This window comes from Engraulis encrasicolus, chromosome 12 (assembly GCF_034702125.1).
Source record: "Engraulis encrasicolus isolate BLACKSEA-1 chromosome 12, IST_EnEncr_1.0, whole genome shotgun sequence".
Taxonomy (NCBI): domain Eukaryota; kingdom Metazoa; phylum Chordata; class Actinopteri; order Clupeiformes; family Engraulidae; genus Engraulis; species Engraulis encrasicolus.
Genome location: NC_085868.1, coordinates 18,065,589 through 18,088,854, shown reverse-complemented (window position 1 = coordinate 18,088,854; position 23,266 = coordinate 18,065,589). Strand labels below are relative to the sequence as shown.

The 23,266-nt window shown below is 42.0% G+C and overlaps 1 pseudogene; it reads right to left on the bottom strand.

Annotated features, from left to right (window-relative positions):
• The window catches only part of LOC134460381 (low-density lipoprotein receptor-related protein 1B-like), a 372,315-nt pseudogene that overhangs the window by 275,917 nt on the left and 73,132 nt on the right, over window positions 1-23,266 (bottom strand).

Sequence of the window (23,266 nt, the reverse complement as noted above, 5' to 3'; positions counted from 1 at the left end):
CTTCTAGTGCTACAAGCATTTGATGACGCTTTGATGTAAAATGCTTTGTGAAACGCTTTGTGAATCACAAAGTGGTCCAAATGAGACATGGTAGAAATATCAGAGCAATTGTCCTTAGACAATTGTCATTTTAGAATAATAAGGCATCACATACCTGTCAAGGCAGCCTTACTGTTCTTTCATGCCATGATACTGTCCCAGCTATCTTACTGTATTACTGTATGGAGCCAAGCCTCCCAGACATCAGTCAAACCTATTTTATCATTATATAAACAGGCATTAAAGATACTGGACCAGAAACCAATAACGTGGCACCACTGCCTCATAGTAAAGAAATATAACCTCTTAAGCTTTGAGAATTTTATGAAGTTCTCTTTTCTTAAACTCATTTTTAAATGTGCAAATAATATTGCTCCTGATGTACTGTGTCCATTTGTAACAAAAATAAGCTCAAGAAGAGTGGCCACCAGAGGAGCAGTGAATGGTAACTGCATTGCAGTATATAGGTCACCCTCATCATCTTGTTTTTTTTTCTTAATGCACAAGGCTTTTATATTATAGGGAGCATGTTTCAAGATGGCTTATTACTGTCTTGTATACTGTATTGTACAATTGTACTTTTGGATGATTTATATGTTTTATTAGAGTAGGTAGCCTGATCAGGGACTGAGGTTGCAAATTAGCTATCTAGCTATAAACCTTCCATGTACTCACATCTGCAAGTTGTGTCATGGCTCTGCCATGTCATGTTTGTAACAATGTGCACTGCATTGTCCCTGCCAAATAAACTACAAATAAAAAAAAATAAAAAAAGACCTCAGTGCAGTTCACAGTAAATATGCATAAAAAAGCAGCCAAAGCCATTTGCTATGATAAACATTCCCCACATCTTATTTTCTTTTTTTTCTAACAACCCTCTTATAGGTATAAAAATCGCTTGAGCGGGAAAACAATGCAATTCTCAAAAATGCTAAATCAGCTAATTTTTGGCAACGTCAAAAATGGTCCCAAAGTCAACCGTAGAATCTAAAGTAGCATTCTGTACTTCCTGCTGCATTTTGACAAAATGAGTATGAACCTTCATCCAGAACATAAGTATGTTCACCATCATGAAATACATTACCGTCATAAGTATGCTTGCTCCTTGCTTAGGGTGACCAGATGTCCCGAAAAATTCGGGACAGTTCCGAATTATAAGCTTTTGTCCCGAATCCCGAATCTGACTGTGCATGTCCCGAAATTTAGACTTACCTACTAATAATAATGTTTTAACTAGGGCTTTGACTTGTGCCCCAAAATCATAGTCGAAGTTTGTTTCTAAATTAAAAACGATATTCGAATATATTCGAATATTTATCCATATTTTTTACCATTAAAATTGCCCCAGTTAGACCTGAAGTTGTTCTTTCCCCCAGTCAGTGACTGGTAAAAGGCTATTCCAACCAGAGATGTAGCCTAATGGCCCATTAACAACATGCATTCAACCAGCTATTATTGTTTAGCGATCGTTCAGCACTTATAAGAAGACGGTACTTAGAGGTGTGAATGCAGACTTAAAATTTGAATTGGATCATATGGGAATCATGAGAATTGAGCACACAGCACCAATATCAACAAATATGTATTCATTTTCTATCACTAATGACGGACATTTAGGTAGTGTGTTTGTAGGTCCAGGTAAGATGACTGCTCTCGTCTAAAAACGAACATTACACAAACTAGCAGTGCGCTAAAAACATGCTAAAAGCATGCTAACAAAATCATCACCTGGAGTCTGCCTGATCTGACACCCAGACCAACGAAGCTAATTTGGTCAAAATCCAAAAAACAAGAAGTTATCATCTTAAGTTATCACTCTTGGCGTAATCGCAGGTACTTGTGGGTTGAATCACATAATTCCAGAAACTCGTCAACAACTCCAGAAAGTAATGTGATGATGCTTTGTTTATTAACTGTAGCCATTCACTTGAATGGAACTCTGCAGCACTCATCTGCTTGTTATGCGGAGTCGACTCTGGAGGAGACTGCCTGCCGCAAGTGCCCTGCTACGGAACACAGAGAGATGAGCCACGCACGCGACTCTCCTCAACACAGCTGTAGTGATTAACCAGCCATGGAAAAAATAAATTGAGACTGTGAATTGTGATGTTTACAAGAAAATGATTTTAATCAATACAATGAAATACCCAAAAAAGCAATACCCATGTCAGATTCGAATATTAATAGCCAATTAATATTCGTTTGAATGTCTCGAATTTTCTGCACATTCGACTTATATTCGAATATCGAATATCGAAGTCAAAGGCTTAGTTTTAACCAGGTACACATCTCAAACTTTTGGCTACTACCGCCTGTGCCCCTGAGAGGCTGCTTGTGCAGCCCCAAATATGTGATGTGGCTGCGTTCCGCCCCTCAGCAATGTATCTATTTTATCTTGCTGACATTCTATTCGATTGCGGTAAGCGCGAGCAATTACCGGCGCGCATTTTCACTTTCATCGACAAAATGACAGTAGTAGCGACATGGCAGATGAAGAGCCCCACCATGCGAGTAAAAAACAGAAGCGACAGTGCAGGTAGATGAAGGAATGGGGAGGGGAACTATATTCTGGTTTTAGACCGTTCTGTCAGCGTGCATCCTCGCATTGTATTGTTTATTTTTTGACGTTCCGAGTTCAGGCACACGAGTGCACTGACAAGCTAACTTGCAGTGACAGCAAGCTAATCCATTCGGTGTTCAAGTGTACAACAACCTCGCAGCTCAGATGCCAAAGCATCGATGCAGGTAGGCGTCACAGAAAGCGTTAAAAAAGTGAAGGTGAAAATGAGAGGTCAACAGCAGCTGCAGGATTGACATGGCATCGAGGGGGGAAACAATGCAGGCATCGCAGCTGTGGGGAAAAGAAGTTTAACAAGTAGGCTAATAATCAATTTATTTCTTGCCTTTCAATCAATCATGTTGTCAGGGCTTGTTATTAGGCTATTCCATAGGTGGCTAACCCGCGGCTCTTTGCCTGGTGTCTTGCGGCTCTTGCGTCCATGTCCAAGTTTGTGTTTATGTCCCATAGGCAATATGCATTGGAATTGCGCACACAAAGTTGATTAGAACTATGGCAAATAAGTGCCCTGTAGTCTTGGTACTGTAGTAGGCCTTGCCTAAATGTGTCCTGAATGATCACGTTGGTGTGTGACATTTGTTACTGCAAATACAAGACGTGATTTAGGCCTAAGCCTATGTTCTAAAAATAACGCTTTAAAAAGTGAACGCGTCTTTCGCTGACTAGACCAGTGTTTCCCAACCAGGGGTACGTGTACCACTAGGGGTACGCGAGCACACTGCAGGGGGTACTTGGAAAAAAAATAATTTTAACAAATGCATGGAGCATAGTCACACTGCAATAGAAAAAGTGATGTAAAACATGAGTTAGGGGGTACTCATGGCACAACGAAAAGGCTTAGGGGGTACATGACACAAAAAAGGTTGGGAAACACTGTCCTAGACAAAATAGCGGCAAAAATGTTTTAACTTGAAAGATTTGGCCATCACTCCTCAATAAGGTCAAGAAATGTGCTGTCCATATGTGGATTCTATTGCTCGGATATGGCGGTTATAAATGTGCAAATGATATGAAGAGAAAGGCGTCTGGAGCAGAGATGCGCCGAGAATATCTGTCCTGCGTAGCCATCTCTGCGCTCTGTTAGGAGGAGTGTTCATGGCTATTGACCCGAAAGTGAAATTGTGTTTTTAGTTTAAAATCGTCACGGGCTATAGACAAATAGCGCCAAAAATAATGTTCTATCCTGGTTTTCGTGGTGAATGTCGGCCGTGGTCTATCAGTCATTGTCAAAGCGGCGCGGGCAGACAGCGTACAGGTGGGAAACAATTTCAATCGACTTGTCGCTTGTCCGCGTTGTCTCAGTTTAGTCTCAAAAAGATAACTTTGGTTTTTCCCCTGGCTCCCTGTCAGCTCCGCTGAAACATTAATGTGGAAAATGAACGGCGATTTGACGAACCACCTTGTTAATTTTGGGTGTTGTCGTCAGACATCCAATGATGATCTGTGCGCAAGAAAGCGGTGCCTGTGCGCCTAACCCCCGAATGAGCTAAGAGAGGCGGATAATCTTTGTGGCGCGTTACTTCGTGCTCTGTTATAAAGAGTGCTCATGGATATTATGCTGTGAAACGTGTTTTATTGAAATATGAAAGAATTTATTAACATAATTTTGATCTGTGTACCCTTGTCTTCTTATGTAAAACATTTTATCTTGAAAAAACCCTTTCCCCCAAAAAATTGAAGCAGTAAAAAAAAAGGGGGGGGGTGTCATCTTATATTCAGGATTGTCTTGTAGTCAGGCCATTAAGTTGGAGTGTAACATCAATCTGACACTTTGTGTGTGTGTGTGTGTGTCTGTGTATGTGTCTGTGTCTGCGTGTCTGTGTGTGTCTGTGTGAGAAAGGAAGAGATGGCTGATGTTCATGCCCATGTGTTGTTGTGTATGCTGGTCTGTGGTGCGAGAAGGATGGGTGATGCCCATGTTGGTGGGTGTGCGCATGTTTATATGCCCGCGTGATGTTTGTGTGCCGATGACATTACAAAATGTGGCTCTTGGTCTCTGACTGGTTTGCCACCCCTGGGCTATTCTATAAATCGAAAGGTCTGAATTGCATCGCTATAGGCCTAGTTAATTTTCAAAATTTTCTTTTTTTTCAACGACGACCCCCCCTTGTTAGCCTTGAAAATCTCTGAAAATGGGAAAGAGGTCTTTGCATCTGATGTCTTCATATAAGAGCGGTAAAAGTCGTCCATGAAGACCTTGAAACCTTTTCCAAACATTTGTATCTTGTGCAGTGGAATATAGATTCCGGAGTCATACAATGCTAAAGAGACTTGTTTTTCTCATGTTGTGTGTCATGCTTTGATTTAGACATCAGAACGCAAAGTGGGAGGCGGCTGCATCGACTCTCCTTATCTTCAGCTTACAGCTCTCCTGTAGCGCACGGAGAGATCCAGTCGATAGCGACAGAGGGCGGAGAGAAAAAAAGTGGAATAAAAATGTCCATCACCCGCCACACACACAATACAGACCCCTTCTCCTACCGACCCCCCGCCCCCCCCTCTCTCTCTCTCTCTCTCTCACACACACACACACTAACATACATGCCACTTGATGTACACCTTCATCCAATCCAGTAAATGATGCAGAGGTGGAGACAGGCAGGGCAGACTATATCGTTCTGCATGACTGAGAATCACCTGAGCATGTTCTCTTCGCAAAGGGAGGACAAAAGCGGTCCCGTGTTCCGCGTTCGGCATTCCACGTTCCGCAATCAGACTCACCGGAGCACCCTGACGTAGGGCAGGACTACACTACTCTACACCACACCACACTTACACTGCACTACACTGCCCCGTGTTCAAGTTCACCGCAATGTGGAGACGCGCTCAGCGTGTAGATTCACCTGGGTATCCATGTGTACAAAAGGTAGAACTCTTCCCGTCGACCTCACCATGTTATTGAAGGTTAGATGTGTCACAAATCGGAAAACAGTAATCTACGCAAGCTGTGTTCAGATTCACCCAACCACACAGACCGACGGCAGGGACAATCAGTGTTCCGATTCACCTGTGCATCTATACAAGAAGGATAATACCCTTTTGTTCATAACAAAGTAGATTCAGTCACGGTTCGCCTCACCAGAGTACCCTCATGCACAGGTTATTAAAATGATCTGACATTCAATAATGGTGCGCACAACTGTGCTTATGTCTGGTGAAACACAATATGCAGTAAATGTTTTGCAAATTGCGAGAGAGATTAGAGAAAGGTACAAAACCAATTGAGAAATACTGTAACACTTATTTTTTGTGAACCATTGTCACCAGTTAAAAATGTACTTTACATGACATGTACTGTGTATTGATTCAACAGAAGAAGGGATAAGCTCTTTCCTTCAGACTTCCAAGAGAAGACCCAGCCCCCCAGAAACCCCAACAGAGAGAGAGAGAGAGAGAGAGAGAGAGAGAGAGAGAGAGAGAGAGAGAGAGAGAGAGAGAGAGAGAGAGAGAGAGAAAGAGAAAGAGAGAGACATAGGGACAGAGAACAAAGTGGTGGAGACAGAGGGTTAGAAAGAAAGATAATGGCAGAGAAACTTTCTTTCTATTCTCTCCCTCTGCCTTCTCTATATTCTTGTCTTTCTCACAATAGATGAATTCATCTGGGAGCGGTGATGCCGCATGTCTACCTGTGGGCTGAGTCAGTCTGTGGTAGAGGCGTATTGCTGTGGAGGCCTCCGACGTGACAGCAGTCCTCGAGAGTGCGCCACTGAAGCGATTTATCTGCAACACGTCCACTTTGCCTGCCACCGAGGCCTCCGCACAAGTTGCAAACAAATAATCTTCAAAGAGAGCTAATCCATGAAGCTGTGACACCTGGCAGAGAGAGAGAGAGAGAGAGAGAGAAAGAGGGGGCGGGAGAGAGAAAGAGAGAGTAAGCACAAGATAGACAGAAAAAGGAGTAGAGAACAGGAGAGAAAGAGAGATAGTACAAAACCAAAACAAAGTAATTGAGAGAATGTGAGTGAGAGAAAGAATGAAGGAGGAAAGAGAGAAGTAGAGAGAGGGACGATGTGTAAGAGAGTGCAAGAAAGAAGACACAAGGAGATATTTCACCACTCAGCAAAACACGACAAAAATGTCATGAAGCTGTGACACATTATGCTGACACTTGTGGCTTAGTTTGTGCAAAATCCCTGGTGCTGAACAGTGAAAGCAGACAAAACCCCACAGATGACACGGCATACTGTGTAGAATAATGACAATTAGTTGGTTTTTATCAAGTTCTATATCTTCTTTTTATATTAGAATGTGCTGTAATACGTATTTATCTATTGATGTTTTGCGCTATACTACTTTCCTCTCTTCTTAAGAGTATGATCAAAAATATTGCATTTTGTTGCTGTCATGATGAAAAAGCAACAATAAAAGCAAGCAAAGACAGAGAACAGAGACAGAGAATCGCTAGACTGTATCGCGAGAGCAATGCGAGCTACAGAAGCGACAGAGTATGCCTGCTACAGTAAAAGCAGAATACAAGCATTCCGAAATTCCAATAGGCTTTGACGGCTGTGGCCAAACTGCATCATAGCTCATTTGCATAATATTCTCTGAGGTCCAATTACAAACTGTCGCTCAAGTCACTCAAATCGCCTGTAGTCGCCCAAATTGCTTTTGTCTCTTCTGTCGCCAGATACTCAATACAAAGTCAATTACTCCCATCGCTGGAGCCACTCAAACTGCATCTAGTCTCTTCGTGCCATTAGGTTAGGTTAGGTTAGGTTAGGTTAGGTTAGGTTAGGTTAGGTTACTTTATTTGTCTCCACCGGGGAGAAAATTGTCTCGGAGACAGCAGGAGATTTGCAGCAGTACAAAAAAGACAACACCAACAGGACAACACCAAGAAAAAACAAAGCAGATAAAAGTACCGGAGGAAATAAGACGTCTCCTCCTCCTCCACTCACTGCCTGGCCCTGGATAACGGTGTGTCTGTTCCTCCCGTCGTAATCCACCACCTCTATGTAATCCAGGTAGACGTCGGCCCAGTACACAAGCTTCCGCAGCAGGTCCAGAGCCAGTGCCGTGGGCTGCTCCGTTCTGTGGCTCACTATCCGGGTCCGGTTGGTCCCGTCCAGCGTTCCACCTTACCCATGCTTCCATAATCGGTGAAGAATAACTTCCTACAACACAAAACAGATATGCAAAGGCATTTTTAGATTTGGTGGTAACAGTGCTATGACATTGCTTTGACATTTCTGACAGTCTTAGTAATAGATTAAACCTCGATTTGTATATCATAAACGGTAAAAAAGGTAAAAACTCATAATAGAGTCATTGCATGAAGTATTTAAAGCAGAGAAGCTGTAATAACAGTTACAAAACATATTGTATGCTTCAACTGCTTAAGGTAGAAATTCTTACAAATGCAGAATTTTCAAAGTTTTCAAATAAAACTCAGTCACCCCAGCTCCTGGACCCAATAACCTCCTATCTTGATGCAAAAAGGAAAATGGAAACTGATGACTCACAGCTTTTCTCCCTCCACAGGCCCTTGTGTCCATGCTGTTGAGCCTGAGGCTAATCTACACTGGGGGCTAACGCTAACCAAAGGTCACACAGCTCTGCTGGACGATCGATCAATACCCTTACACCTCCACCATTTCATTTTCACCCACTGCTATCTCGGGCGGCCAGAATCAAATGAGACATCAGATCTTGGGGATGTAAACATAATTTTATCTATAAAACAGCAATGTGAGGTGATGGGAATGGAAGTGGAGGGAGAGTGCCTCAAGGCCTCGAGCGGGAAGAAAATAATGCATTGACAAGCTGAGATAAATTGTACGAACAGGAAACCTTATCTTCGGGTCAAAGGGGGTAACTTGTGGTCGTCGAGATTATGTCTTGTGTTGCTAAATATTATGAAGAATTCACTCGGTTACACTCCATTATACTGTCCCTGTCTATCACATTAATTAGGTACAGTGTAAGAAACTATCAAACAACATGTAATATTATGCACATTTGGATTGGGGTGTTGATATGTACAGTGGGATAAGGATAAGTACATTATACGGTATGTACAGTGTACAAAGTACAGAATAAGTACATAATGTTGATTACACTAGGTGTAAAAAAAAAAACACCATGATATGAATTATAACCACAGGCTATTCTAAATTAATAAAGCTAAGATTCTAAAATTAAACAATAACCTACAGGAAAACATGCATGTTTGGAGTCCTCATACCACCTGGCATGACATTATTTTTTAGGTCATCCAAAGGTTAAAGCCACATTATTGCTTTGGTACCAACGTCATATCAATGCGATAATGCCTGATGAGAAATGTCTGATCAAACAGTTTAATGATACGTTGTTCATGACTAGGATAGCATGACAGCACGGTGTCTCACCATGTTTAGATTGTCTTTATAGCTTATATAGTCTTATATATAGTCTTAGATATAGTCTTTATAGCTTATATAGTCTTTATTATCTCAATAACATTTACAGCATTCATACGTGAAAATGACTCTATTGGAATTTATCTTCCACCTGCAAACATGTGCGACGCCTGTCACGCTCCACACATTCTGTCCGTCTTCGGATCTCTCTGTGTTTTGCTGAATAGCATTTAGGCCATTCACATGCGGCTATCGTGTACTATTTAGTGATGTGTGTAACTGCCTTACAATAATATGGAATTTCTTTTTTTCCCATTATTTTTCCACCTGTAAACACATGACTCTAGTTCTGATGATTGCTAGGTACGGTAAGCATCAGACTGAGTTGTAAAATCTACTGGAACGCATTGTTTAGACACGTTACTTTTCGTTTTGTTCTCAATACAGACTATTTAGTCCAACCTCTGAAGAACATCATTTACTTTACACCTGATGCAGACAGCTACATCAGTGTGATCATAAAGTTCTTGTCCGACTCAATGCCACGCTCATAAAGCCATCAGTGTAATGGCGGCTGGATTGTTTGGAAACGAAAAGCAATCTCCATTTGCCGGCAAAGGCTTGATATTGCTTTCCTTGTATTTCTTCGCCACCATTTTCAGGTACACAGCCAACGATGGTTATGAAAAAAAGTAATGGGCAAAAGAGAAGCACAAATCAGATGCAACCATGCTGCTTTTCTTCTCCTATTCCGTAACACTTGCAAATGTCATGAACATAAACGATTTTCCGTCCAAGCAGAACCTGACTTGTGCTGAAGGAAACATTCACTCCTGACATTTTCATGCAGAATATTACACCCTGGCTGAGCTGGCTTTTTATTCCGACACGTCTCCTTATTTATTGTTATTATTTTAATATTCACACCTCTTGCTCTCTCTCTCTCTCTCTCTCTCTCTCTCTCTCTCTCTCTCCATATTACCCTATCAGATCCGTTAATAGCTAAACATTTCACTGCTAGTATGACAGAGCGTAACAGAGGAGTCCAAACTGGCGTGTGAACTCTGTGCATTGCCACTAATAATTAGTGACAGGACAGCCACCGCTTGGAGGAGCAGAAACAGCGGTGTAAGGAGGAGGAGAGGCGCAGCAAAAAGCACAGGAGGAGCAAGGTAGGTTTTGAACTCGTGCCATATTATGGCAAGCGGTAAGGGGAACAAGAGGGGAAAAAATAGTCTTTGTCAGCAGAAAACAGCAAACACGCAACACTGACAGCGAGGCTGTGCTCGGCGGTGCATACAAATTACTGGTTACTGCTATTGTAGTGTGTGTATTTGTGTGTGTGTGTGTGTGTGTGTGTGTGTGTGTGTGTGTGTGTGTGTGTGTGTGTGTGTGTGTCAGTGTGTTTGTTTCTGTGTTTGTAAATGCGTGTCTGCGTGCCAGTTTATTTAAACACCACTGCTCCCGAGGCCAAGAGGACGAATACAGGCCTCTTCCTGCAAGTGAAGTGAAACCTTGACTTGCTTTCAAACGATTTTCTTTTCACCTTTTCTTTGCTCCTTTTATTTTATTTTCCTTTCTCTTTTCGTCCCTTCTTACCTTGAGAGGAGTGTGTGAGACACCTCAGACATTTCTGAGCAGTGGTGTCGAGATCATTTTGATTCCGAGAGCAGGCAGGCTAAAACTATCTTATGAGCTGATTCGAAAAATGTAACCCAAGGCCTCTGAGTGGAGAAAATATAATAAATATAGCCTTGCAGCAGGATGTGCTTTTTCATGCCGTCAATCTTTCCGGTCCACCTGATACTAAGGGTGTCTTTATTATTGACCATCGAAATATGCACTTCGCCCTCAAACCAGAAAAAATGCGGAAAATGGCTAATGTCACGTCACTCGTCTTGCCAAGACTGTCATTGTCCACAAAATTCAGGATATTATATAACGGATAAATAATTTATACCCTACAGAATGTACTTTCTAGGAATCATATCATTATTTTCAAAATGCTTACATATGAACTGTTGTGTTTGGCTGCCCCCTATTACAGGACAATGTAAATGAGCAGGGTTCTAGCTATGGATGGGATATCGGTATCGGTGTATTGGTATCGGGTTCAGATATCAACATATTTTCAGAGATCGGATCGGAATTTTCCCAAAGTATCGGAATTTTCCCAGGACTGATATTGAGCCAGGTATAATGTTAATTTGAAGTCATAACACTTGCATATTAGTTTTTAGGATGGGATTGTTACTTTTTTACTTGATACTTTTACTTATGAATTCGTTTCCTGTTCTTTTGACTTCCTTTTCTGACCAAATAGTCATCTTGAGCCTACCTCAAGTTGAAATTCATGCATATATGAGGTTTTGGTATTGGATCGGAGTAGTATCGGTATCGGCAGATATTCAAATTTAGATATCGGGATCGGATCGGAAGTGAAAAAATGTGTATCGGTGCATCCCTAGTTCTAGCTAGCGCAAAAGCCCGTTACGCTATAATTTTGGACCGTGACGCTTATTTTGGACCGTTACGCTTATTTTCAATACAGCGTAATGCCATTTTGTCTGTATTATGTAGGCTACAGCCAGATCAATGCCACGACGTCCTTCTGCCAAACCTGACACATGTCATACTCACTGTATTTAAATGACAATATAGCACTCTACTACTACTACTACTACTATTATTATTTGTCGCGGGGTTTTGACGGCTTTTATTAATCTCTGTGACAAGCGTATGCCAGCATCGAGGCTTAGAAACAACAACAAATGCACGTGTAGCATCGCATCCTTATTCCAGGGGTTTGCTTCTCCAAACGTAGTTGCCAACCTGTTAGCAGTGTGGGCAGTAGTGCTGGGTTCGTTACTTGTTACCATACAAACAAATCAGGAGACATTGGGCGCTAAGCACTGACATTCGGAGTTGACACTATTCAAAAGAGGACAAACTAGGCGGGAGAAGACGTGCATCTCCATAATGGTGAGAGGCACTTTTTTCTAAGCTTGCCGGTTGGCATGGCGTGACTACAAAAAAAAAACCCGCATTCGTAGCAAAAGGAGCGTCTTCTGTGGCTAGGCACCAGGCACCAGTCCTGTGGTTTTAGGACGCGCAAGCTGTACAATAGCGCGAGCAAACTGCACTTGTCTCGGAATCGAATCACTCGGACATTGATATGCCCTATTATTACATGCACACACGGTTCACAGTGCTCCTCAACGTTTTCAAAACTAGTGCAACTGTGAGAAGGAGGGGACAACGCGACACACCTCTCTCTGCCTCTTAATAGATCTCTATTTGCGCTTATGCGCCCGAGAGAGGGAGTCATATTTACCTCTCCAATCGCAAAAGTTCTCAGACAACGGTGTTTCGTTACCAACTTTTTGGTAGTAACTCGTTAGGCCTAGGCTACACTACTTTTATCAGAAAAAAAGTAGTTACATTACTGCAACCCAACACTGATAATTTACCTTTTAGGTACCCCTAGAATGGCCTATTTTTACCGTAAAATGTCAAAAACTCCGCACCGGGGAAACCCCCCTTCTGCACCAACCCCCCCTCTCGGTCGCTTCGCTCCCTCGACCGCTACGCTATAATTTCATCCTAGCTAGAACCCTGAATGAGTATGTCAATGAATGTACTTTGACCCTTCTTGAATAAATAACAAGATAAGCATGTCTCCATTTGCATGCATTCCAAAGGTGGTCAGGTGTGTGTGTGTGTAATGGTTAAACGCCATCAGCTCCAGAGGGAAGTAAAGCTACTCAGCTGGCCTGCTTATGATCCTGACTACAAACCATCATTGTATGACTTCAGATACAAACAATGGGTCCATCATGGTATCAGTTTTGAACATCTATGTAAGGTCCATGGTTTGAGGAGGCAGAATTTTTACAGGTACTTGCAAATGTCTGATTATTTCTGTAAAGAGGTTAGGGACTCTGAACAGAAAGAGTTGTCTATGGTTGTTCAATTATTTGTTGGAGCATACAACTGCATGAGCAGTAAAGGGCTGATAAGTAAACTGTATCATGCTGTCAGATCTCTTAAGAAGGACTCAACAGAATATGTCAAGCAACGCTGGGAAAAAGAACTGGACATTGTAATAACAGAGGACATATGGACGAATGCTTGGAAAATACAGTCAACTACTACAAACTCTTTGGGGTGGAGAGAGTTTTGCTGGAAGAACCTGATCCGCTTCTTTATAACCCCTAAGCAAAAGGGCAAACAAACAGACACTCAGCTGGGCTGCTGGAGACAATGTGGAGAAAACATGGTGGATCATGCTCATATATTTTGGTTGTGTCCCTCCATCCAGACTTACTGGATGGAGGTGACAGAAGTTATTGATAAAGTGTGGGTTATAGTGTGGATATGACATTTCTTTTTCTGTATTTAGGTCATTTTCCTGAGGAATTAGACAAAGATGATGAGTACCTCTTACATATTATGATGGCAGCAGGGAAAAAGGCAATTAGCAAATATTGGCTACAGAAAGATACACCTACGGTGGGCACATTTGTTGGCATCGTAAAACATTTACATCTCCTTGAGCAGATTACCTATTCCCTAACGCTGCAAAAAGATATTGGAGAAAGAAAGGGGATTAAATGGGCCCTTTACATAAATGACAGAACTAACAACACAGGTTAATGAGACTATTGTACTGTATTGATAGTATTGTATTGTATTGACTGTGATATGCACTTATTCTCCTGACCTCCACATTATTTTTCTTTTTTTGTTGTTTTTGTATTTGTCTTGCCGCTATAAAAAATACCATAAATAAAAAGTATCCAAAAAAAAAGTGTGTGCGTGTGTGCGTGCGTGCCTGTGTGTGTGTGACTGTGTGTGTGTGACTGTGTGTGTGTGTGTGTGTGTGTGTGTGAGTGTGTGTGTGACTGCATGCGTGTGTGTGTTACAGTGTGTGTCAAAAGTGTGCCATACCCCATGAGTGGATCCAGCGCGACACCTTTGGGGTTCTGTATGTCCAGATCGATGACGGTGACACATGAGTCCCCCTGGTCACTGCACACAAATATGCGATCGCTGACCCGGTCCACAAAGTAGAAGTTTCCACTCAGCCAGTCAATAGCCATGTTCTCTACATCTGTAAGACAAAGACATGCACACGTACGCACGCACGCGCACGCACGCGCACATGCATACGCGCACACACACACACGCACACACACACACACACACACACACACACACACAAACACACACACTTGACCTTTACCATTATAACAACACACAACAGTGCTTGTGGGTTAGTTCCTCATAAGTATTCAATGGCCTGGCATAGAAAAGTGTAGGGTAGAGAATAATAGGGTCGTAGAGTAGAGTAGAGTAGAGTAGAGTACAGTAGCAATTCCTAATTGGCCCGAAAGAAAACCAAGTTTCTGGAGTGGTCCTGGAAAATAACAGGATCCAAAAATCATACAAACAAGCAACAGACAATTGTGGCTTCTTACGTAATAGTTTGAGAAAATGCCCTTGACCACCAAAACAAATCACAACAAAAATCATTATTCGTGCAATGTAACAATGTAGCAAGGATGGATGTTGATTGCTTGGAGACTAGATCTAGGGTGCATTTCTCGAATCCATAGTTGCTAACTACGTTAGCTACTTTGTTGTTTGCAAGGCAATTTCCTATTTTCAACTACCCAAGTTGCTAACTGGCTAGCTACTAGGCTTTGGAGAAATGCATCCCTAGACCACAAGATGTAAAGGGCTCTCACAAACAAGACAAAACAGAAACCCCAAATAAATCACAGAGAGCGGTACAATTTCAAAAGTAAATGGGTTGTATTACCAAAACAACAACAGCCAACACAACAAAAACTAAAACAGCGTATTAAATCGGAGCAATTGAAGGGCTGGACTGGACCACTTGATTCTGGGGCTGCCACTTGATGCTGGGGTGTACAAAAATTGGTCGTTAAAAAAAAGAATAACTTCGAAACAAATTAGCATGCTGCGCCGCTACGCTACGCCCTCGTCCTCGTCCACTCTTGATGCATCGAGCCCAAACTTTCATTAGCAAAAGGGTAATGAGACTGACTTGACCCCATAGCCTCTTTTATAAATGACGGGAAAGAAATAATGAAATGAATAAAAAACTGGAGGAAAAAAAGTAAAACTACTTATGAGTTTGAAGCTTAATGAGTTGTGTTAAGACAGGACCTAAGATGTTGGGAATCATACTCATTTACAGCATCTGGCAGGGTTGTGAAAGCATCTAATTAACGATTTCACGGTAAACACTCATTAAAGAGGTTGTAAAGACACCTGTAGGTTCAGGGTGTCGACTTCAAAGCGTGTCAAATATAGTCTCACTTTCACAGTGTGATCTGTTCATCCATCCATAAGGGCCACTAATAATTGGAGGTTGTATAAGCAATTTTGGATTGATTTCCTCTGCTTGTGTGTGTGTGTGTGTGTGTGTGTGTGTGTGTGTGTGTGTGTGTGTGTGTGTGTGTGTGTGTGTGTGTGTGTGTGTGTGTGTGTGTTTACTTTCATTCATTTCCATCAGAGATGTACTATTCCATATTAATTTCTGTGTTGCTGTGTATGCATCTTGATATCTCACAATGCAATCAGTGGAGATCAAAACAAAACAATACGTTTGACTCTGTTCTGGCAATAATCATAGTTGTGTTTCTGTTTTTCTGTTTCTGTATTTTTGTTTTTGTCAAAGTCTATCTTCCATCTTTTTCACAGATCATATAACACTATTATTATAATAATTAGAATAAAATGAAATCGCAGTAATTGAGAACTGGACCACTTGATCCTGGGCTGCCATTTGATTCTGGGGTACATTATTTGGTCGTAAAAATAAAACAAAATAATAAGTATGGCACGATTAAGTATTTGGTACAGTTGAAAGACACAAAGAATGTCATCTTACAGCATGTAAGAAACAATATGTAGAATACAGTATAAACAGGGGTGCACATAACTGGTACGCAGGTGCGCATGCGCACCAAAAATTAGCAATGCGTACTGCCACCTCGGTCACTACAGCGCACTTGCGTACTGACCATCTCACCAGACTGTTGATGTTGGTGAATGGTTAAACATGTCCAAAAAGAAACAGACAACAGTAGCCTTATCAGTTTCTTTGGAGTTTCGTCAACAGCAAAGAAAATTGAGTCAGAGATTTAAAAAAACAAAACTTTCCGAGAAGTGGCTCCAAGTGCCGTGGCTTGAGGCTAATGATGAGCGGACAGAAATGTAGTGCCAGTCCCTTGAAATGCGGAATCGTTCCGTATGTGGTAGTGAAAGCATGCGTTCCGTGTTGAACAGGTAAGGGACGCGATGTGTCCCGTTTTCTCATGAATGCCTAAAAATAGACATGTCACTCGCATAAACTGTAGTCTAAATCTAACGACAGTCAGCGCGAGCGCGACCGAGTTGAGCTCCTGACTCTCTCCTCCTCGCTCCATCATTATGGCATTGTGCCGTCTGTTAACTCCCAGAATGGACGTGCACCCCCGTCATTCTCATTTCAGTTAAAAACTGAAAGCATGCATCCATGCGCGTGGTTTCTTAAATGCACGCAGTTCCCGGCCAGCTCCACTTCTTAATTTCGTCAGCTTCCTCCCACCATATTCCAAACGGACACCGCATAGGACACGTTTATTCCCCCTCTGTGCATTAGTTAGCAGGCATGACGGCGAAATCGGCAAAAACAGATGAAATCCAGACAATAATCACTGCACTTAATGACCTGTAGACCATTTGTAGGCTACTTAAGATTTAAAGAATACCAAACTAACAACAAATTAGGCTACCTTGCACCAGTTGCATTAGCCTTCAAACAACATGTCATGTGTCAACGTTCGTGGTGATAATGTTTTATCCTTCGACACTGCAGACAGTAGACTCTTTTTTTTTTTACCGCGGATGAGGTGCGCACCAAAACATATTTGCTGGTGCGCATATGAGTAACGGCCTAAAAAAGTTATGTGCACCCCTGTGTATAAAGCATACGCAGCTGTGTGTGTCCACCTTGTTTCTGCATCCCATACTAACATAGCGTAGCTAACAATGACTGTGCAGTATTGCATACAAACTGTATAAAACATCTTGCATAACTTACTCTGCAGATTTTGTGCTGTGTGTATCCGTCTCGGCTCTGAAAAGCCCTTTAGCTTCGTCATGGAGGAACACCAGAGCTGTCCATGGGACTCCGAGGAGGAAGAGGAAGAAGAGGGGGAAGTGGAGGAGGATGGGGAGGAGGAGGAAGAGGTGGAGGAGGCGGAGGAGGAGGAGAGCCAACATAATGTCTCTTCTCTGTGCCTAAAGTCCAGCATGTGTGTTGCGTTGGCGTTGGGCGATTTCAGGTGAGTCCCCGTTGGCGTGACGTTCAGGTGTGTGACTGTGATGCCTTCCAGATTGGCGAGCAGTAGCCATGGAGGCCAGTCGCCAGGCTCTGAGAAGAGAAAACAAACAAACAAACAAACAAGCAAACCAACAATCAGAGAAAAAGAGAACAGTAGATAGCACAATCAAAATAAACATCACAGATTACACAAATATAAGGATGTCCAGGATATGAGAAAAAAATAAAGAAAGACAGAAAGAAAGAAAAAAACCCTGCAAATAAAAGAGAGATGAAAATGCAATCACAGATCACACAATCATCAGGAAGTATCACCCTAAAAGTACAATTAGTTTGAAATAACAGGTCTCAAAAATCATAAGCAACCAAGAAATTGGAACACAAAGAAAAGAGATATCCAAATCACAAATCACACAATCTCTGGGAAAAAAGATCACACTAAAATTAGTATTAGATTGAAATAACAGATCTCAAAATCATACGGATCTTCAATTCCAATGCAATCAAAGACCTCCCACACAAAACCAAAGCTCACATCATACCCATCATAATACTGTACCTAATACAAATCTATGTGCATTTGATTGTGACTTACAAATTATACTGCATATAGTAAGTTGCAAGTGTTGTTGTGCAGTGTTTATAGAAAATGGCATATAGTAGAGCAGATTAAAGGCCTTTTTTAAGAGAATCGTTCACTTTGGTATAAAAGCATGAAATTTGGCACAGATACTCTCTAAGGGTCACTTTTTGGAAAAAAAGCGCTGGCCACGCAAAAATTCAAGATGGCGGCCATTTTTCAAGATGGCCGCCACTGCTACTGAATATTTAGTGTAAAACCCATTAACTTTGGTTTAAAAACATGAAATTTGGCTGAAATATTCTCTGAGGGTAACTTTTTAGTAAAAAGCACTGGTCACACAAAAAAATCAATATGGCGACCATTATTCAAGATGGCCGCCTTTTCTACTATCGGTTAGTGTAAAAGCCATTTACTTTGGTATACGAACATGAAATTTGGCTGAAATACTCTCTAAGGGTCACTTTTAAGAAAAGAAGCACTGGCCACGCGAAATTTCAACATGGCACCCGTTTTTCAAGATGGCCGCCATTGCTACTAAACGATTAGTGTAAAAACCATTTACTTTGGTATTAAAACATGAAATTTGGCTGAAATACTGTTTGAGGGCCATTGTTTTGGAAAAAATGCATTGGCCACCCAAAAATTCAATATGGCGGCCATTTTTCAAGATGGCCTCCATTGCTCCTCAATAGTTGGTGTAAAAGTTGTTTACTTTGGTATAAAAACATTTGTTTTGGCAGAAATACTCTCTGTGGGCCACTGTTTTGGAAGAAGGCCCTGACTACACAAAAAATCAATATGGTATCCATTTTTCAAGATGGCTGCCATTGCTAATGCTGTTTTTAAAATTGTAACAATTCACCTGACAGAATCAACGCCAGAGAAAGTCACAACGCTATATTTTCACGGGTGGGTCTAATACTGACAATACGGTAACTGCTATGCTGTTTTTAGATAGAGTGCAATGTAATTGCCAAGTGCAACACTCCTCCAAACCCCACTACCATTAAACATTAAATTAAGCAAAATAAAGAATGACACCATAGGCAGTAGTCAATCACACAGTTCACGCTGTATTGTAGGATATTTCAAGCACAGCTGCAGCTCATGAGTCAGCGCAACACAAACAAACATTCACTCAAACATACCCCCGCGAATCCCAAATGTCCAACCTACGCTTCCCCAGTCCCAATGATAAGTGAAAATGAAATTTAAGTAGTCCAAGAATCGATTCAAAGCAACCCCGCGTTTCGAAACAGTTCTTAAGTCAGCTGCTGAGTAGTCACTCCTTAGAAAACAAGGATGCAATCTCACCAGATTCCAGGCGTCGGGGACAGTCCTTTAACTTGCCGTAATTCCGAAGGTTTTCAGTGAATTGTCCTTGTTCAATAATCCACAAAGGAAAAGCCCAGGTAATCCATAGCAAGAAGGCCCCGCACACTGTGTCTGACTTGCCGGCTTGATCCACAGGAAGGGTACCTGTTGAGCGCTAGCCCTCTACTTCCTGGGTAGGTATTTAAAAGTCCTGACTTTCCCCAACCCCTATCAATCAATTAAGCGACAACAAGCATGCTTACACGACATAGTAACCAAAATACAGTGAGAAAAAAGGCAAAATGCGCTCTACACTTACATTACAAAGTCATGTAAAAAAGGTGATTATGGAAACCTTTACAAANTTGGTACATATACAGTAAATCATGGTCTAGAATCACATATCCTCTATTCACATGTAAAGCTGCAAAGGTCTGTGCAACTGAAACCCAATTTAAAACATATGCATCTTTGCAGCCACACTTGATAGTTATTCACAACTTTCTGCAATTGTTAGATTTGCAGTCCAGAAGACCTCCCATTGTTTACCAAGCTTTTTCTGTCCTCAGTCAGCAGGACTCTCTGCTTTTGGTTGACCTTTGGTTGCTTATGGGCAAACATATCAAATCTAGCCTCATCAATGTGGCTGGACCATCCATCTCTTGTGAAGTGCTCTCTGCTGAATGTCGATTTCACTGTGTTGTCTCCATGAATGACAGCCACAGTCATACAGTAGCTGAGTTACTTGCCATTGATGCATCATCAGTCCCCAATTCTTTTGATCAAGATGTTCTGCCATGGATGATATTGTCAGATTGGCGCAAGCTCTTGCAGATGACCCACACTTCCATCAAGTTGTTGGCCTTGGAGAGTGACTAAGTCCAGTCACACAGCAGTCCATTCAGAACCTCCTGAGGCTAAGCTCAGTGACATGAGCTGGAGAAGAGAGATGGTGTGCTGTACCGCTAGAGGGTTGATCACGGCAGGTATGTGTATCAGCTGGTGCTCCCCAAATAGTTCTGGAAGACAGCACTAGAGGGTGTGCATGATGAGGTTGGGCATCTATGTAGGTGCAGAATGAGCCCTATAACTTGCCCGTGCCCAGTTTTTTTATGGCCTGGCATGGCCAATGACATTGAAGAAAAGTGCTTGAGGTGTGAGTGCTGTTTCAGATGGAAATTTGTTCTTCAGAGAGCTGCACCAATGGAGAGCATTACGACCATGGAGCTGGAGCTCATCTGCATGGACTACCTCTTTGTCTCTGGAGCAGACAGTTGTGACACACAAAACATCTTTGTCATCACTGAAAACTTTATAAAGTTCTCAGTAGTAGTACCCACATGAGACCAAAAAACATTCAGTGGATTGGGGATGAGCATTCATCCTGCAGTCGAATGTGGTGCTTTATTACAGTGGTGTGGCCATAGGTGAGCTCATCTGTGGCAAATACCTGTGGGACACTGTTGACGTCTCTTCCAATGCTCAGGGATAGGTGAATCCTCAAGTTTGAATCTGAGTAGCCCCGAGGCGCACAAGGAGCATGTTGGCTGGGATCAAATGAGGTGACACATTGGGTTAATGATATCGGTAAGGACACTGTGGTCAGTCATGTTGCAAAGCACGATGGGCAGGGCCAGATTAAGATGGACTGGGGCCCCTAGGCTACAGTTTGACAGGAAATTTCGCTGCAAAACTACATGGCCAGCGTCATTCAAAGCTAGAAATTAAGAATAACATATATGGAGACAAATCTGAATACTGCCTCTTGTCACAATTCTGTCTTCTACACTCCCCACCCCCCTTTAGCCAACTGGATCCCCCTGGCAAGTGGGGGCCCCTAGACTGCAGCCATAACTAGCCTGTGGGTTAATCCAGCCCTGACGATGGGAAATTTACAGTTTGTAGCAACAGTACACCACCTGGCAATTGACAATGTTCATGTGGTCCAGTCTTTCCTAATCCAACAAGGCCAGTGGTGTATAGCTTTTGATGAGCCGGTATGGTGAGGGCTTTGCGACCCCATAGCCTGACAGTGTGTGGGCGCTTTGTGGTCTCATTGCCTTAGGCAATAGCTGCCATCAGAGTGAGCTCGGAAAAGGGATTTCACACCATGTTTTTGAAGGCTCCAGAGTGCGACCAATTTGGTCGCATATGCGCCCATTTTTTTCAATGGTGCGCCTAAAAAATATTTTTAGGCGCACCGGTGCGACCAGCCATCAGTAAAACAAAATAAATAACCAAACAACCGTTTTAATGGACATAAAATGAATAGTCATTCTACAGAAGTGGCCCATCATCACACAATAAAGCGTGTCGATGCGGTCATTCCTTCAACTCCGCTGAACTACCGGTAGCTTTCTATCCCTTCCTCGTTCACAGGCAGCCCGACATTTCAGAATAGAATGTTCAACTTCGCTCAACTATCCGAGTTCACATGTGCCAGCGAGTTTTGCAATGGGCGAGAGAGTTACATTCACGGTAAAAACAGCAAAATGACATGAGGATATTTTAAACACGAGAGAGTCACAATCACGGGGGAAAACTAAATGGCTTGAGCGGATATTAAACATTGGCACACAAAAACGCAGACGGGTGCGCGGGTAATTGCCCGTTTCAGTCGTGTGCAGAGCTGGCCAATCAACAGGTGACGCACTAGTCTGTCGGAACTTCTGTGAGTTTTTTGATAGCGACTAGGGCAGGCTACATACTGCCTATCAGTCGGCAAGGCATCGTTCATGCACCTCGAGACAGCACGCGATAGAGGGACGGAGAGAGAGAGTGAGCGAACGAGCGCACTAGTGCTGTCGTGTCTGTTCGTAGCGCTTGCTAAGATACCACAATCATTATGCAGAGGGAGAGCGCTCAAAAACGGGGAAATAGACGAAACCCAATTCACCTCAGATTCCACTGTAAACATAGGCTAGGCTATTTGTGTCTAATAATTTTACAAATCATTACATTTTTAGCAGGATTTGTTAAAAAAAATCTATCTATCAATCCATCCATCCATCCATCCATCTTCATATTGTAACTCTGTGCTTGTGCCGTGTGCGTAGCCTTATTTCAGAAAAGGCTGGTATGTTGATCTTACTAGTCAAACACATACTGACTAAAAGGCTACTAATTTGGTCTTTTCTACCAGCCAAACTGCTTGTAGCCAAGATGTGTTAGTTAGGTAGCCAGTAGCCTACTGTCATGTCTTTTATAAGGAGCACATTTGGAAGACTAACCTATAGCACATGAAAGGCTCCAGGTCTTTTAAAATAATAGAATAATAATAATAATAATAATAATAATAATAATAATAATGATTATTGTTGCTATTATTATTGCTATTGTTATTTTTAATAATTATTTTTTAAAGCTGAGGTGCGTGTGTGTATGGGATGGTGAAAACATTTCGGTGCACCTAAATTTTGTGCTGGTGCACCTAAGAAAAATGTTTAGGCGCACCAGTGCAACCAGTGCAAAAAGTTAGTCTGGAGCCCTGGCCGTCTTGGTAGAGATGGTCAAGGAGATTGGTGCTAATCTTCAAAAATTTCTGTCATATTGAATTTATGTGTGGCCATTGTGCCTTTTTCCAAAACAGTGGCCGTCAGAGAGCATTTATGACAACTTTCATGTTTTTATACCAAACAAAACGACTTTTACACCAACCATTTAGTAGCAATGGCCGCCATCTTGAAAATGACCGTCATATTGAATTTTTGGGTGGCCAGGGTCTTTTTCAAAACAGTGCCCCTTAGACAGCATTTCAGCCAAATTTCATGTTTTCATGTAAAATTACAGTAAATGGTTTTTACACAAACGATTTAGTAGCAATGGCGGCCATCTTGAAAAACGGCCACCACATTGAATTTTTGCTGGGCCAGTGCTTTTTTCCTAAAAAGTGACCCGTAGTATTTCAGCCAAATTTCATGTCTTTATACCAAACTAAAAGGCTTTTACAATGACCATTAGTAGCAGAGGCGGCCATCTTGAAAAATGGCTGCCATATTGACTTTTAGTGTGTCCAGAATTTTTTTTTCTAAAAAGTGACCCTTAGAGAG